The sequence below is a fragment of the Schistocerca americana genome, chromosome X (assembly GCF_021461395.2).
Source record: "Schistocerca americana isolate TAMUIC-IGC-003095 chromosome X, iqSchAmer2.1, whole genome shotgun sequence".
Lineage (NCBI taxonomy): Eukaryota > Metazoa > Arthropoda > Insecta > Orthoptera > Acrididae > Schistocerca > Schistocerca americana.
The window spans coordinates 613388119-613403877 of record NC_060130.1 but is presented as its reverse complement, the minus strand read 5'-3'; positions in this window follow the sequence as shown (position 1 = coordinate 613403877).

The window sequence follows — 15759 nt, the reverse complement described above, 5'->3', positions numbered from 1 at the left end:
GACGCATTATTGCTCTTTTTGTCCTCGTATCGCTCTCAGCCCCGAGATGGTCGCTCGCCGGCTGAGTTGCTCCACGGTCGCCATCTTCGAACCTTGATGTCTTTGCAACATCCGCTGCATCAGGTTCCTGTGCAGCGACAGACACCTGCTTTTGCCCCAGGCAAGTTTGTCTACTACCGCCACTATCGAGGTTCTCGGCGTTGGCTCGAAGGGCGCATTCTTCGCTGCCTCGGACGCGCTATGTATCTGGTTTTGGGGGCCTCTGGGGAGGTGCGCCGGCATCTCAATCAGATGCGCCTCTGTCGTCGCACGGGATCTCCCACTCCCCATCCGCTTTCAGCGACGGTGCCGTCCGGTCAGCGCCCCAGGGACCCATCTACTGGCTCGCCTCAGCCCCAGGTGTTACCGACGCTGCCTTCCATTTTGCCCCATGGCGACGCACCGCCACCGCCGCCTATTCTCCCGCCGGCGACGCCCCCAGTGGACGCGTCGCTGCAGCCGTCGGGCGCCTCCCTAGGTCACGCGCCGCCGATCGCTTCCCGTGATCAGTTGTCCTCCAACATGGAACTCTTGCTCGCTCCGGACCATCTGTCGTCTTCGCCCGTCGGGTGCCCAGGCCCGATGGAGGTTGACTCTTCGGCCCCTCCTGTCTCTCTACGGGCGCATACACCATGTGTTGGCGTGCACCCTGGAATAGGTTATCAGGCGTTCTCTAGCTCCCCGCGGTCCGAATGGCAGGGTGCAGGTGGCACAGCCTCACCTGTTGTTAGGCTCCCCACCTCGTCGCATACGTCAACATGGGGTCCTCCCCACGGCGGGTGGAGGCCTTATACCACAACCGTCCGCCGATTTGCGGGGGAAGAATGTGGTGTCACCGCCAGACACCACACTTGCTAGGTGGTAGCCTTTAAATCGGCCGCGGTCCGTTAGTATACGTCGGACCCGCGTGTCGCCACTATCAGTGATTGCAGACCGAGCGCCGCCACACGGCAGGGCTAGTCTAGAGAGACTCCCTAGCACTCGCCCCAGTTGGACAGCCGACTTTGCTAGCGATGGTTCACTGTCTACATACGCTGTCATTTGCAGAGACGACAGTTTAGCATAGCCTTCAGCTATGTCATTTGCTACAACCTAGCAAGGCGCCATATTCAGTTACTATGAATGTATTCTGAACAGATAATATTGTGAATCATGTACCGTCAAGCGCGACGTTCATCGTTAATGGATTAAAGTTAAGCATCAAACTAATTACGTCCGCTTTCTAAATTCTCATTTCTTGTCATGTTCCAGACCTCCCGTCAGTATAGTTTTTCCCACCTCACGGCAGCCTGCGTGAACTAAAACGCTTGCATTTCGGCCTCCTTTCATAACACGGTGTTGGCTCTTCTGCCAACACAACAGCAACAAAACGACTATTCACGTTGGTGTGCAAAATGTATCAGTGTGGCCACATACCATTGGATTTTCGGAACAATATCATCCACGCAATTATGAAGGTTGCAAGAGCTGACAAGTTCGAGAATCATCGGACAATCAGCTTAATAGTTCATGCATCCAAGTTGTTGACAAGAATAATATACAGAAGAATGGAAAAAAAATTGAGGATGCGCTAAATAACGATCACTTTGGCTTTAGAAAAGGTAAAGGCACAAGAGAGACAATTGTGACGTTGCGGTAGATAATGGAAGCAAGACTAAAGAAAAACACGTTCAGAGGCTTTATCGACATGCAAAAAGCGTTCGACAATGTAAAATGGTGCAAGATGTTCGAAATTCTGAGAAAAAGAGGGGTAAGCTATAGGGAGAGACGGGTAAGGTACAGTATGTACAAGAGCGAAGAGGGAATAATAAGAGTGGACGACCAAGAATGAAGCGGTCGGATTGAAAATGGAGTACGACAGGGATGTAGTCTTTCCCCCTATTGTTCAATCTGTACATCAAAGAAGCAATGATGGAAATAAAAGAAAGGTTCAGGAGTGGTATTAAAATTCAAGGTGATATCACTGATACGATTCGCTGATGACATTGCTATTCTGAGTGAAAGTAAAGAAGAATTACATGAAATAATGAATGGAATAAATATTCTTCTGAGTATAGAATATGAACTGAAAGTAAATCGAAGACAAACGAAAGTAATGAGAAGTAGTAGAAATGAGAATAGCGAAAAACTTAACATCAGGATTCATGGTCATGAAATAGATGAAGTTACGGAATTGTGCTACCTAGGCAGCAAAATAAACGATGACGGACGGAGCAAGAACATCAAAACCAAACTAGCACTGGTAAAAAGGGCATTCCTGGTCAAGAGAAGTCTATTAGTAACAAACATATGTTTCAATTTGAGGAAGAAATTTCTGAGAAAGTGCGTTTGGAGCACAGCATTGAATGGTGGTGAAGCTTGGACTGTGGGAAACAGAAGAGAATCGAAGCATTTGAGATGTGGTGCTACAGGCGAATATTGAAAATAACGTGGACTGATAAGGAAGAATGAGGAGGTTCTACGCGGAATCGGAGAGGAAAGGAATATGTGGAAAACACTGACAAGGGGAAGGGACAGGATGATAGGCCATCTGTTAAGACATCAGGGAATTATTTCCATGGTACTAAATGGAGCTGTGGAGGGGTTGGGTTGGGATGTTTGGGGGAAGAGACCAAACAGCGAAGTCATCCATCTCATCGGATTAGGGAAGGACGGGGAAGGAAGTCGGCCGTGCCCTTTCAAAGCCTTTGCCTTGAGCGATTTAGGGAAATCACGGAAAACCTAAATGAAGATGGCCGGACGTGGGATTGAACCATCGCCATCCCGAATGCGAGTCCAGTGTGCTAACCACTGCGCCACCTCGCTCGGTCAGCTGTAGAGGGGAAAAACCGTGGAGGAAAACAGAGATTGGAGTACATCTAGCAAATAATTGAGGACGTAGGTTGCAAGTGCTACTCAGGGATGAAGAGGTTGACACAGAAGAGCAATTCGTGGCGGGCCGCATAAAACCAGTCAGAAGACTGATGACCCAAAAAAAATGCGTGCTTACTTGACCTGCTTCTGTTTGCAGGAGTGAACAAAGGTCACAATGGAACAAATAGTATGACTGACCTATTTCCAACAGTTCTATAGTTAGGAACCACTTTACAGAAATATCATGATGTGTTCGGTTCGATGGTGGACAGTAGCGGCGACGGAATCGTAGCCCTGATAAATTGACTTCTGTAAGTGATAGATCTGAACAGTGGTTAAGCATATTACGTGATGCTTACGTGAGAACATTCCATTTGATGAAAAACTGGTAAATCTTATGGCCAGGTGTCTTTTTCGTCAGTATATTCCCACAAAACCCGGAAATTATGATATCAGGATAAGGGCTGATAGCATCCTGCCATACAGCAAGGCTTCAGGTGCTCACAGGAAACGGCGAAGACCTGCCTAGCGAAGTAAATCTTGGAAAAAGTGTAGTGTTGGAACTGATAGAAAATTTATCCAGGAGTGATGGAAATTTCACAGCAAGTAATTTCTTCAGAAGTTTGGAGTTTACAAATCGGTGAGAACGAAAACAGATGACTCTGCTTGGAACAACAAGAAAAATAGTCGTAAAGTACCTGCAGAATTTATCGCTGCAAGGGGAAGAACTGCAGCTGCAAGTCTCTTCAGATTCCCAGAATCAGATACTGTAGTCTCATATTCCCTAAAAGAGGTAGTTACCCAGATGTGTGCTATGCATTTGAAAGAGGAAACAGGTGAGGCTAAAGCAGAACAACCTATTATAATCCTTGACCATAATGCAATTAAATAAGATGTGGACACAATGGACAAATTAGTCACAACCGACACTACAAAACGCATGAGAAGAAGATAGCCCATGATTATTTTTGATATTATTTGGATATTAATGCCCTCAGTGCTTTCATGTTTTGGCTAGACTTATATCCTGACTGGAAGAAAGAAACTAACCTCAAAAGACCAGTATTTATTCTAGAATTGGGAAAAGTGGGGTAGCAAAGTTCCTCCTATTCCTCCTCCTCCGTAAATACAAATACAACGAAGGACAAAACACGGATGGTGCTACTTACGCGTACATTTCGTGCAGATGTTTTTCTTTTGTTTGTAAACAATATTATGAATTGCTTTGTTTATAAGTAGTTTTTATTGTTTCAATTCAGTTATATAATTTTATGTCAGCTCATTTAAATAGAGGATATACTGCCAATATATCCCTTGCAAATTACTTATGACCTTTATGACCGCAGTGGTACTCAGCGGAACAAAAAATTCCTGGTAGTGAGAGGGTTAATTGCATTTTGTTAGCTTTATATTCGGCATTTGTCTTTGTATCTGTATTGCACTGGATGGTCTGTGTCTGTTGTTTGGAAAAATACTTCTTCCATCACTCTCAGTGCGCGCTGTTCATAAAATTGTGCCTACTTTACTCTTCGACCACAAGACTGTATTCAGTTGTGCTAGGCTCTGCCTCGGGTATGATTTTCTGGTAGTGTTGTTAGTTCGTTAACAATAACAGGAAACAGTACGGATGGGTTTACTAATGAAGAGTTGGTCGATATGTACCTCAGTACAAGAAACGTCAGACGACATGAGCCGTCGAATCACCACAGCATGTAATGGCACATCCTCCAATGTACCTTCATCTTTCCAATGGCAGTTGCAAATATGCCTTTCCGCCGATGGTAAACAGTTTGGGCACATACCCAAGTAATGTGTAAAACTACGTCTTGCTAAGAAAAGTATTTAATTTGTGGCTGACATGTCGTTAGTCATTCTGAGTAAATTGTTTAATTTATTTCACGGGTATTCCGTCTAATTACAATTCTCAGTAGTATTTATATACATATTTGTCCGACAGCAGGTAGTTTACTTTAAGAACCATTCAATCGTCACCAAGCACAGAAAGGTTTTTATTTTCAAATATAAGAAAGTTAATACGATAGTTACCATTTTCTCTTGAATGAGGGCTGTTTAGCGTTACGAATGACCGACGTTTCTGTTTCGGGTTTGACAAGTAAGCAGCAATGTGGAGGTTCTAAATGGAAAACTGACTGAGCTGTATTTGTTTCCACAAAAATTGGTAACATACACACGTACGAACCAGTTTTCTTAAGTCCCATCTGATAAGCAAGAAGGTGGCATATGACGCAGTTCTGTGTACAAAAATTACAGCTGAACCTATATCTATGGCATATATAGGAAGTGACGTTTTATCTTCATAGGGTAGGCCTGTCTTGCTGCATACAGCGATAGAGCCTCGTATGAGACCTGTGCTTGGCGGTGATCACACCGCAATGGCTGACTCTGGCTATATTACTTTCCAATTTTAGCACATTTCTCGGATTCCCTTGCGAAGAGATTCAGCCTCAACATTATCAAGCATTATATTATTGTACTCCTCTTTTAAAGCGCTTTCGAATGGAGTGAAAACAAACTTTCTACAGTATCTCAATCAATATAAGAATTAATACACTTAATCACATGCCAAAGCAGATACCCCTTAGCCTACTATCACTTGCCACAATGCTTATTTCGGTACCTGGAACGTTTCACGTTTTCCTGTCATTATGTCTTACATGAATCATCCTATATATTCACTATCTTAAAACACACTAATATCTAGAGATAGCATTTAGTTGCAAATTATTTCAAAACGAGGCATTATCTTATAAAAAGGCGCTAACCAAAACTTGAAATTATCATCATTCAGGTATTTTAAAATTCCTCTTACTCATACAATGGTGTGTTATACATTTGATGTTGCCTGAATTACACTAAAGCTGTTTTTTTAAAGATTGGAAATTTTCATGAACTCTGTTCGTTGTCCGTATGTTAAGCCCTACCTTGTAGAAAATAGACGTAGAGTTCTGACATGCATATGCTTCTTGAGAAAGAATATATGTTACAGTGATCTTGAGAAAAATGTTGGAATACCCAGAATGATAGAGAAAATTATTCTTGCATTTCGTGTAATATCTGCTGCATTTCCTATTATAAGTTAGTTGATGTGCAGAACAGTGAACGAAGTGTGCATTACTGTAAACAGCTTTGATTTTTGGTTGAACTCCTGGTTTTTTCCTGTCATGATATTTGTATCATCAAATGTCTGAGCTCCCCGTTTTGCCCATTTCATTGAAGGATTACGTTCTCTTACTCTGAAAACGTTTTGATAAGCCATCTGCAATTTGATTTTCTGGAACGAAAATGCTCCAAAAGCACTCAACTATATTTCTATTCAGTGCATACCGTAGAACAAGAAACATTTCATGGTATTTGGAAACATCTGATGTGTCATCAGCCATGAGAGCAACAAAGAAAGTTTTTCTAATTTTTGCCTTTATTTCCTTTGTGACAGACAGTCAAGTATCTCATACTGAATGGCATTAGAAACACCTCTGAAGACTGAACTGATTTCTAAGCAATTCTTAAAAATTGAACTAATTAGATGCAAAAATTATTCGTCTTCTAAATACTCCTGGATTTACTGAATCACCTTTTTCATCATGTACATGTATAGAAGTTTGAAAGGTTCTACAAAAAAAACCAGTGTATTATCTTGGACGAAATTTCATGGTTCTTTATAACAGTTATATTACTCTCATTGATTGAAAGTCTTCATCTCTCCCTAAGTTTATTTTTAATACTAATGGTTCCTCAAAGTGACAGATGATGGTGAAACAATATTATCAACATGCTCTTTGGAATTCTCATACATTTCAGTTCTATATGTCATTTTGTTTATATTTCTAGAGCCATCTTTGTCCACATTATTCACCTCCAATATCAACAAATATATGAAACATTATGACAAAACAATGATACCAAAATTTTAATATATCAATAAATAATGCAAATAATTTGTATGGAAATGCTTGGAGTCAGTATTTATGTTATGTAGATTTTGAATGTGGTGAAACAGATTTATTTGAATATAAAGAAAATCAAATAGAATTTCAGACACTTCGAAATTTGGTTATATTTTTGAAGTACGTTTAGAATGGGTTGAAACAAATTCGTTTGAGTCTGAAAAAATAAGCATAATTTCAGCCATTTCTAAAATTGCTTATATTTTTGAAGTAGATTTAAAATATCAAAAACAAATTACATGAACTGCATAAAGTGCTACATATTGCTCCCAAAATTGTACCAGAAGAAAAGATTATAAACTACTTTATAAAATAAATATAACTATGTCGTTTACTATAGTAATCTTTAACATTATTTATCTCTAAGGATGCAAATAATAATACATAAAGTTTTAAAATTTAAAAAATCCAATTGGTCGAAAGGGAAACAGATTTAAATACACAAATGAAGAGTAAAGTTAAAATTATTCTGAAAAATATTTCTATGAATTAATAAATCATTTAGTATTAAAGAAAATAATGGAAACTGTAAGAAACAGAATACATATAAACTTAAACTCAGATGCCGATAAATTTGATACATTAGTAGCAAAACCAAACTTTAAACGAAGAACAATATTTAATGAAAAGTTAGTTGCTATTCATATGAATAAAATTAAAATTATGTTTAATAAATGTATTTATATTGCAATCGAAAGCATTAATGTATAATTCTCACTATAATGTTATGAAACCAAAATATGAAGGAAAGTATGAACTTAGTTATTAAAATAATATTAATTATGCTTACAAAAAATGAACATATTTTATGAAGATATGAAAATAAGTCATTGATTATTTGAAACAAGTAATTATTAAGGAAAAAAAATTTATAACATACCTCGAGTAAACAAAAAACTATTAGGGAAAATGAAAGATGAATGAAATGGAAATATAATAGAAAATTTTGCCCTTATAAAGTCAGTGATACAGAAGAGAAAAAATCAAAAGTGATAATGTGATATTAAAAAGAAAATAAATGTACAATATTATACAGATTATTTATTTGAAAATTAAGAATAATATAGAACAATGAATTTAATACAAATTTTTAAACATGAAATTTATGCTCTTTTCACTAATGAAAACTTTAAGGCCTCTTGATAATAGAAGATATTTCTTAGGTAATAAAATAAATATATTACCATATTGACATTATAAAATACATAATTAGTCAACAATAGAATTTTCATTATATTTTTAAAATAAAAATTAGAATTAACAATAATTATAAATTTCCTTATTTTTGAAACAAGTGAGAATACATTATTTTACAAATAGATTAATTATGTCCTTAGATGTCAGATACTTATAAAAATTATTTAAATCTTTAATTCCTTGATAATTTATACAAGTTTTTGAATTTCTGTTTTCTTCATTCAATAAACCTATATTTTCATCATATTAATTGAGAAGTATAGTTCTAAATGTTCTTCAATGGGAATTAGTTTTAAATGTTATTTGCAATAATATTTGAAAACATTTTTTCCACACACCCAAACAACTTGATTTTCATTATATGGTTTTTTGTGATATTCCTTGCAGCACAGTCTACATATTTTCTATGCATAATAATTATATATTTCTATGACATAAAATTATCAATTGATTTCCTAAATTCGGAATCTTTGCCAATTCTGACACCCACTTATTTAGAAAACAAATTTAAAAGAACAAAATAAAGAGAATAAAATTTAAAAAATTAATAATGTTGAAAAGCTAGAGTTTAAAAAATAAAAAAACAATATTACTAAAAACAAAAAGAATTAAATTTAAAAAATTCTCAGAAAATATTGGTTATAAAATAAACAAACAGCTGAAAGACAATAAACATGTGTTTAATAGTACACAAGAATTTATTTAATTAATGAAAATAATATTCCTTGGATTAAAGCTAAAGATGTTGCTGAAATTTTAGAAGATAAGGTAACGAATCAAGTGATTTACGAAAATAAAGAGTACTTGGTGGATGGGGTTGAAAGGTTACAGAAAAAATACAATACTTATTACTGAATCTAGTTTCTCTTCTCTAATTCTATCTTCTAAAAAAGAAGAAGATCTGAAATTTAAATAAGATTTACTAAAGGTGTTTCACCATCTGTATAAAAACATGGTGATTGTAAAATTCGAAAATAAATAATAAATTTATACAGAACTCAAATAAAACAAAAAAATACCGTATAAAACAATGCAGAAATTATTTAAAAATGAAGAAATAAATTAAAGTTTTGAAGAAATATCTTAAGTGCAGGAGAGACAAATAGAAAATTTATGAAAAAGAGTCAGTATTGTTTCAGAGAGAAAAACGAAAAAACACAATGAAGTAAATAGAATACTGCCACACACGATTTCACTGACAAAAAATTATGATTTAAGGCCAACATTTGAAAAGACAGTTGAATGGTATTAGAAATAGACTTCCTAATTGTGAAGAAATATTGAGACTGGTTTATTACCCCAATCCAATATATTTATATCAAAGAATTAAAGAAAACTTAGAAAATCTATATCATTACAATTATTTTGCTATATTGCATACACCAGAACAGTCTATTCATGATATAGTATATCGAAATCCTTGTGATATTTATTTTAATTTTAGTATCATTAACTTTCAATAAAATTTATGTTAGTATAATTCACTTTCAAAAATTACTTTTTTTGTTTTTATATTGTAACATTTTTTTGATATCTAACTGTAATAAACTTTCCTTAAAGATATACATCTGGAAATTTTGTTTTTTGCAGTTCATGTTCATCAAAATTTCTTTCTTAACTTTTAATTTGTATGTAATTTGTTCTGATTAATAATATCTTCAATTTCAAACATTTCTGTTGACCAATTACCTGTGTTTTTTCAAAATTTCTTTTTAATTTAATGATTCGAACATTGTCTCATATTGAATATATTTGGTTTATTAATATGTATTGTGAAAACCGCTGCATAATTTTTTTGTTAACTTCTATTGGCTTAATTTCTTGTTAAATGTTTTGTATGATTATATTCATCAACTACTTTTGTAACTAAATCAATCCATTTATAATTGCCCTGAAGAGCAAACCTACTCCACATTTTCTTCTTTCAGTGTCCTAACCAATCATTCAACAACTGTAGTCCTTAATTCTGGAAAAGTTGAGTGGTGATTACCTCTACATTTTTAAAAAGTTCACTCAAGTCATTATCATAAAATCCTTGTCTATTACCTGTTTGCAAATTTCTTGGAACTCTTGGATTTAAAATTTTTTCGAAAACCCCCGAAATTGTCTTAGCAGTTTTCTCTACAACTGGGATACCTCAAGAAAAGTTTACAAAAAATTTCAAATGTAGTTAATAAATATTTATATTATTTATATGTTTTTGAGTTACTTTTCATTTTCCCAGAATCCATCTCTACCACATGTGCTTGCCATAAACCATCTGTACTAAAAGTCATACTGTCTCTTCCTACAAAATTTTTGTTCACTGCTTTATACAATTCATTAATTATTTCGTTATGAATATTATTAGGCTGCATCATACCTTCAGTTCTTTCTCTTCAATTTTTTATTGTTGTTCTGTTTGGATGATGGGTATCAATATTTTATGAACATTTCAGAGCCAGATGTGACTGCCCAAAGGTCAAGCTTTGCATGATTAGGGTTATCCATACATAAATATTTAAATTTAACCAAATACAATTATTCTTACAAGTACTGTAACAGTTTTAATTTCATCTTTCAAATTTATATTTAGAAAATTTGACTTACAAAATATTTATAGGATTGGTTAGCAATAGTTAATTTGGGAAGACTCATAAACACACTCAACCAATTATCAAAATCATTAAATAATAAGCCCTTATCTATATTTTCAACAACAACAATATCTGTTCTAAGGATAAGTAAATACTCATAATTATGTATTTCTTGTTACAAATAAAAATTAATGGATTTGTTTACCATATGCATATTTTTTTAATCCATTAAATTCGTCTGAAGCATAATTAAGTGTTAAATTGATGTTAGTACCTTTTTATATAACCTTTAATAGCAATATCGTAAATTGTATTTCTTTTAATGAATTGTGTTAGAACACTTGAATATACAGATTTTGTAACAATTTTTTATTCTTTTTCTATATAACTTTTGGTACAATAGTTATAAAATAGTGTTAAAATATTTACAAATCCAGCTTTAGTAACATAGCCTGCTTTTGCTCACACTTACTTATTTCCTAAATGTTTCTTTGTTGCTATAGTCACTCAATGGAAAAATAACAGCACCCTGTCTTAGTCCCTTAAAATGAGTATGACTCTTAGGTGTTTTAAAGGAATTACCCAATTTCTTATTAATATGTTTGATTATATTTTCTCTTTTTTTGTCTAATTCATGTACATTAATTTTTGTTTTAATATTTGATTCTATCTTTCCTAAAGTTATTTTTTGTAAATTTTGGATTCTAATTATCTATTAATTTTTGATTCTAAGTCATATTTATTGATTTGCAATAATAATTCTTTAATAATTTTTGATTCCAAGTATTTATTAATTTCTGATTCTATTTCTGCTACATTTATTTTTTCTGGATCATGTGTATTAATTAATTATTCTAATTCCCTTTTGTTTTTTGCTAATTCTTAATATTGTGTTCTTATTTTATTTCTAAAAATGTCCATTATTAAATTTAGTGATGGCTAAAGCAGCCTTGGGGCTGCATCCATAATTATCTGGTATATTTTTAATACAAATAAACATAAATTAACTTAAATAAATTCCTCAACATTTTGAATTTTTTCAACATTACAATATAAATACTTTTTTCATAACAAACTAAATAATTCTTTTGCCCCCCCCCCCCTACGAACCATGTACATTGCCATTGGTGTGGAGGCTTATGTGCCTCAGCAGTAGCGTAGGTGCAACTACAGTGGAGGGTTATCTATTGAGAGGTTCTGGTTCTTGAACAGGGACAACAGCCTTTCCAGTAGTTGCAGAGATGACAGTGTGGAGAAATGACTGATGCAGCCTTTAACATCAACCAAAACGGTCTTGCTGTGGTAGTATTGCAAATGGCTGAATGCAAGGTGAAACAACATCCATAATTTCTCCCGAGGCCATGCAGCTCTACTGTATAATGAAATGATCATGGCATCCCCCAGGTAAAATGTACTGGGGGTAAAATATTCCCCCATTCAAATATCCGGGTGGGGCTACGCAAGAGGATGTCATTATCAAGAGAAACAAAACTATTGTTTTACAGATGGAAGTGTGACATGTCAGATCGCTTAATCAGGAAGGTAGGTTAGAAAATTTAAAAAGGGAAATGGATAGATTAAAGTTAATTACAGGCAGAACTAGTGAAATTTGCTTTTAGGAGGAACAGGACTTCTGGTCAAAAATCAAATGGGGGTAACATGGAGTAGTTTTAATAATATCAAAATATGAGCACCTTTAAGATACTATGAACAGCATAGAAAACACATTATTGTAGTCAAGATAGACACGAAGACCACACCCAGCACAGTAGTACAAGTTTATATGCCATCTAGTTCTACAGATGAGGAGAGGATTGAGGAAATGTATGATGAGAGAGAAGAAGTTATTCAGATTGTTAAGGGAAAAGAATATTTAACAGTCATGGGGGACAGGAATTCGATAATAGTAAAAGGAAGAGAAGGAAAGGTACTAGGTGAATATGGATGGGGGAAGAGTTGAAAGAGGAAGCTGCCTGATAGAATTTTGCACAGAGCATAATTTAATCATAGCTAACATTTGGTTTAAGTATCATGAAAGAAGGTTGTATACATGGAAGGGATCCAGGGACACCAGAAGGTTTCAGGTTCATTATATAATGTTAAGACAGAGATTTGGGAACCAGGTTTTAAATTGTAAGACATTTCCTGGGGCAGATGTGGACTCTGACCGCAATTGATTGGATATGAACTGCAAATTGAAACTGAAAACTCCAAAAAGGCAGTAATTTGAAAATATGGGACCTGGATAAACAGGGAGAACCAGGAGTTGTACAGAATTTCAGAGAGAACATTAGGGAATGACTGACAAGAATGGGGAAGGAATACAGATAGAAGAAGAATTGCTAGCTTTCAGAGATGAAATAGTGAAGGCAGCAAAGGATTGAGTACATAAAAAAATATTAAATTTAATCGATGAAAGAAGAAATTATAAAAATGCAATAAATGAGCAGGCAAAAGGGAATACAAACATCTAAAGAATCAGATCGACAAGAAGTACATAATGGCTAAGCAACACTGGGTAGAGGACAAATGTATGGATGTAGAAGCATATGCCACTAGGGGTAAGACAGAGGCTGTCCACAGGAAGATTAAAGAGAGCAGAAAGGTGGTAGAAGTATATAGAGGGTCTATACAAGAGCAAAATTTTTGAAAGGGAAGGGGTGTAGATAAAGATGAGAACAGAGACTTGATACTTTGTGGATAATTTGACAAAGCACTGAAAGACCTAAGCCGAAATAAGTCTGCAGGAGTTGACAACAATCCGTTACAACTACTGAAAGCTTTTGGAGAGCCAGCCATGACAAAACTCTTCTATTTGCTTAGCAAGATGTATGCGACAGGCGAAATATCCTCATTCTTCAAGGAGAATATAATAATTCCTTTTCCAAAGAAAGCAGGTGCTGACGGGAGAAATTTCACGAACTATCACTTTACTAAGTCATATTTCCAAAATACTCACATAAATGCTTTACAGATTAATGGAAAAACTAGTAGAAGCCTACTTTGCGAAAGATCAGTTTGGATTCCCAAGAAATGTAGGAACATGCAAGACAATAATGACCCTACGACTTCTCACAGAAGATAGGTTAAGTCAAGGTAAACTTACGTTTATAGCATATGTAGACTTAGAGAAAGCTTTCGACAATGTTGATTGGAATATTCATCCTCAAATTCTAATGGTGGAAGGGGAGCAAAAGCCTATTTACAGGAACCAGAGGACAGTTATAACAGTCGAGGGGAATGAAAGAGAAGCAGTGGTTGAGAAGGTAGTGAGACAGGTTTGTAGTATAGCCCAATGTTATGCAGTCTGTATACTGAGCAAGCAGTAAAGGAAATAAAAGAAAAATTTGAAGTAGAAATTAAAATTCATGGAGAAGTAATAAAAACCTTGAGGTTCACCAATGACATAGTAATTCTGTTAGAGACAGCAAAGGACTTGGAAGAGCAGTAGAGTGGAATAGACAGTGTCTTGAAAGGAACATATGAGATAAACATTAACAAAACCAAAATGGGGATAATGGTATGTAGTCGAATTAAATAATGTGATGCTGAGGGAATTAGATTAGCAAATCAGAAACTTAAAGTAGTACAGGAGTTTTTGCTATTTTAGCAGCAGAATAACTAATGATGGCTGAGGTAGAGAGGATATAAAATGTAGACTGGCAATGTCAATGAAAGCATCTCTGAAGAAGAGGAATTTGTTAACATCGAATATAGGTTTAAGTGTCAGGAAATCCTTTCTGAAAGTATTTGTGTAGAGTGTAGGCATGTATGGAACTGAAACATGGACGATAAATAGTTTAGACAAGAAGAGAATAGAAGCTTTTGAAATGTGGTGCTACAGAAGAACGCTGGATATTAGATGGGTAGAGCATGTAACTAATGAGGAGGTGATGAAAAGAACTTTGGAGAAGAGAAATTTGTGGCAGAACATGACTAGAAGAAGTTATCGATTGGTAGGTCACATTCTGAGGTATCAATGGGTCACCGATGTCGCACTAGAGGAAGTGCATGGGGGGTAAAAATCGTAGAGGGAGACCAAGCCATGAATACAGTAAGCAGATTCAGAAGGATGTAGGTTGCAATAGTTACTCAGAGACGAAGAGGCTTGCACAGGATAGAGTAGCATGCAGAGCTGCATGAAACCAGTCTTTTGGGGGACTGATTACCTCAGATGTAAAGCCCCATAGTGCTCAGAGCCATTTTTGAACCAGTCTTCTGACTCAAGACCACATATTGCCGCAACAGAACCAAAAAAAAATTTGTATTACTTGCTTTATAACAAGAAATCGACAAGCACGAATATTATCAGAAATATCTAAATCAACTATGCCAAATCCAAAATTTTTTGATTTATTAGGTAAATCGTGAATCATAAAAATGCCTCTCAAATGATTAATTTTAACTTGCTTAGCAAGATTTTCTATACCGAAATTTGATTAATGTGTATTACTTTTTTTAATTATTTTTGGTCCCGTTATTAAACTCCACTTCTTTTTCGTTCTTCTAATGTTTTATGCTCTTCCTTCTTGCTTGTAGCTCAATATGGAAATGCAGCCAATAATAAAGGAAGAAATCCTCTTTCATGTGTCTTTTTTTAAAATGTCCAAAATTTCTTTTACAATAAGTATCCTTAGTGTTGTAAGCAAATTTCTACAAATATTTTGTCTCTCTTTCTTTTTCGAGCATATGTTAAAATTATCAATACTACATAATTGCTGATTATGTAGTTTAATTTTAATTGGTTTAGGATTAGTTTTACCACTTGGCAGCAAGGAATATAGAATACTAAAATTATTCATTTTTATTGATAAAAATTTTATGAATATTTAATAAAGTGAATTTCCATTAAAATGTATAGATTAAATTTTTTTAAGGATTTAGTACAATGAATTTTGATTTAAAAATTTCATATCTAAAAAGTTTATAAAATTATCTTATTTATGAAATTAAAAATCCCCAATCATTTTAATTGAGGCCCATAGCTAATTTCGTTTTATCAAAAATTATTCATCTTACTACTATTGCTGCTAAATTTTCTCCTAATGTTTCTCTTTGGAATATATTTTATATTTTGCGATTTTGTGAAGATCATTCTCTGCTCCATATGTTTTTCTAATTTTTTACAA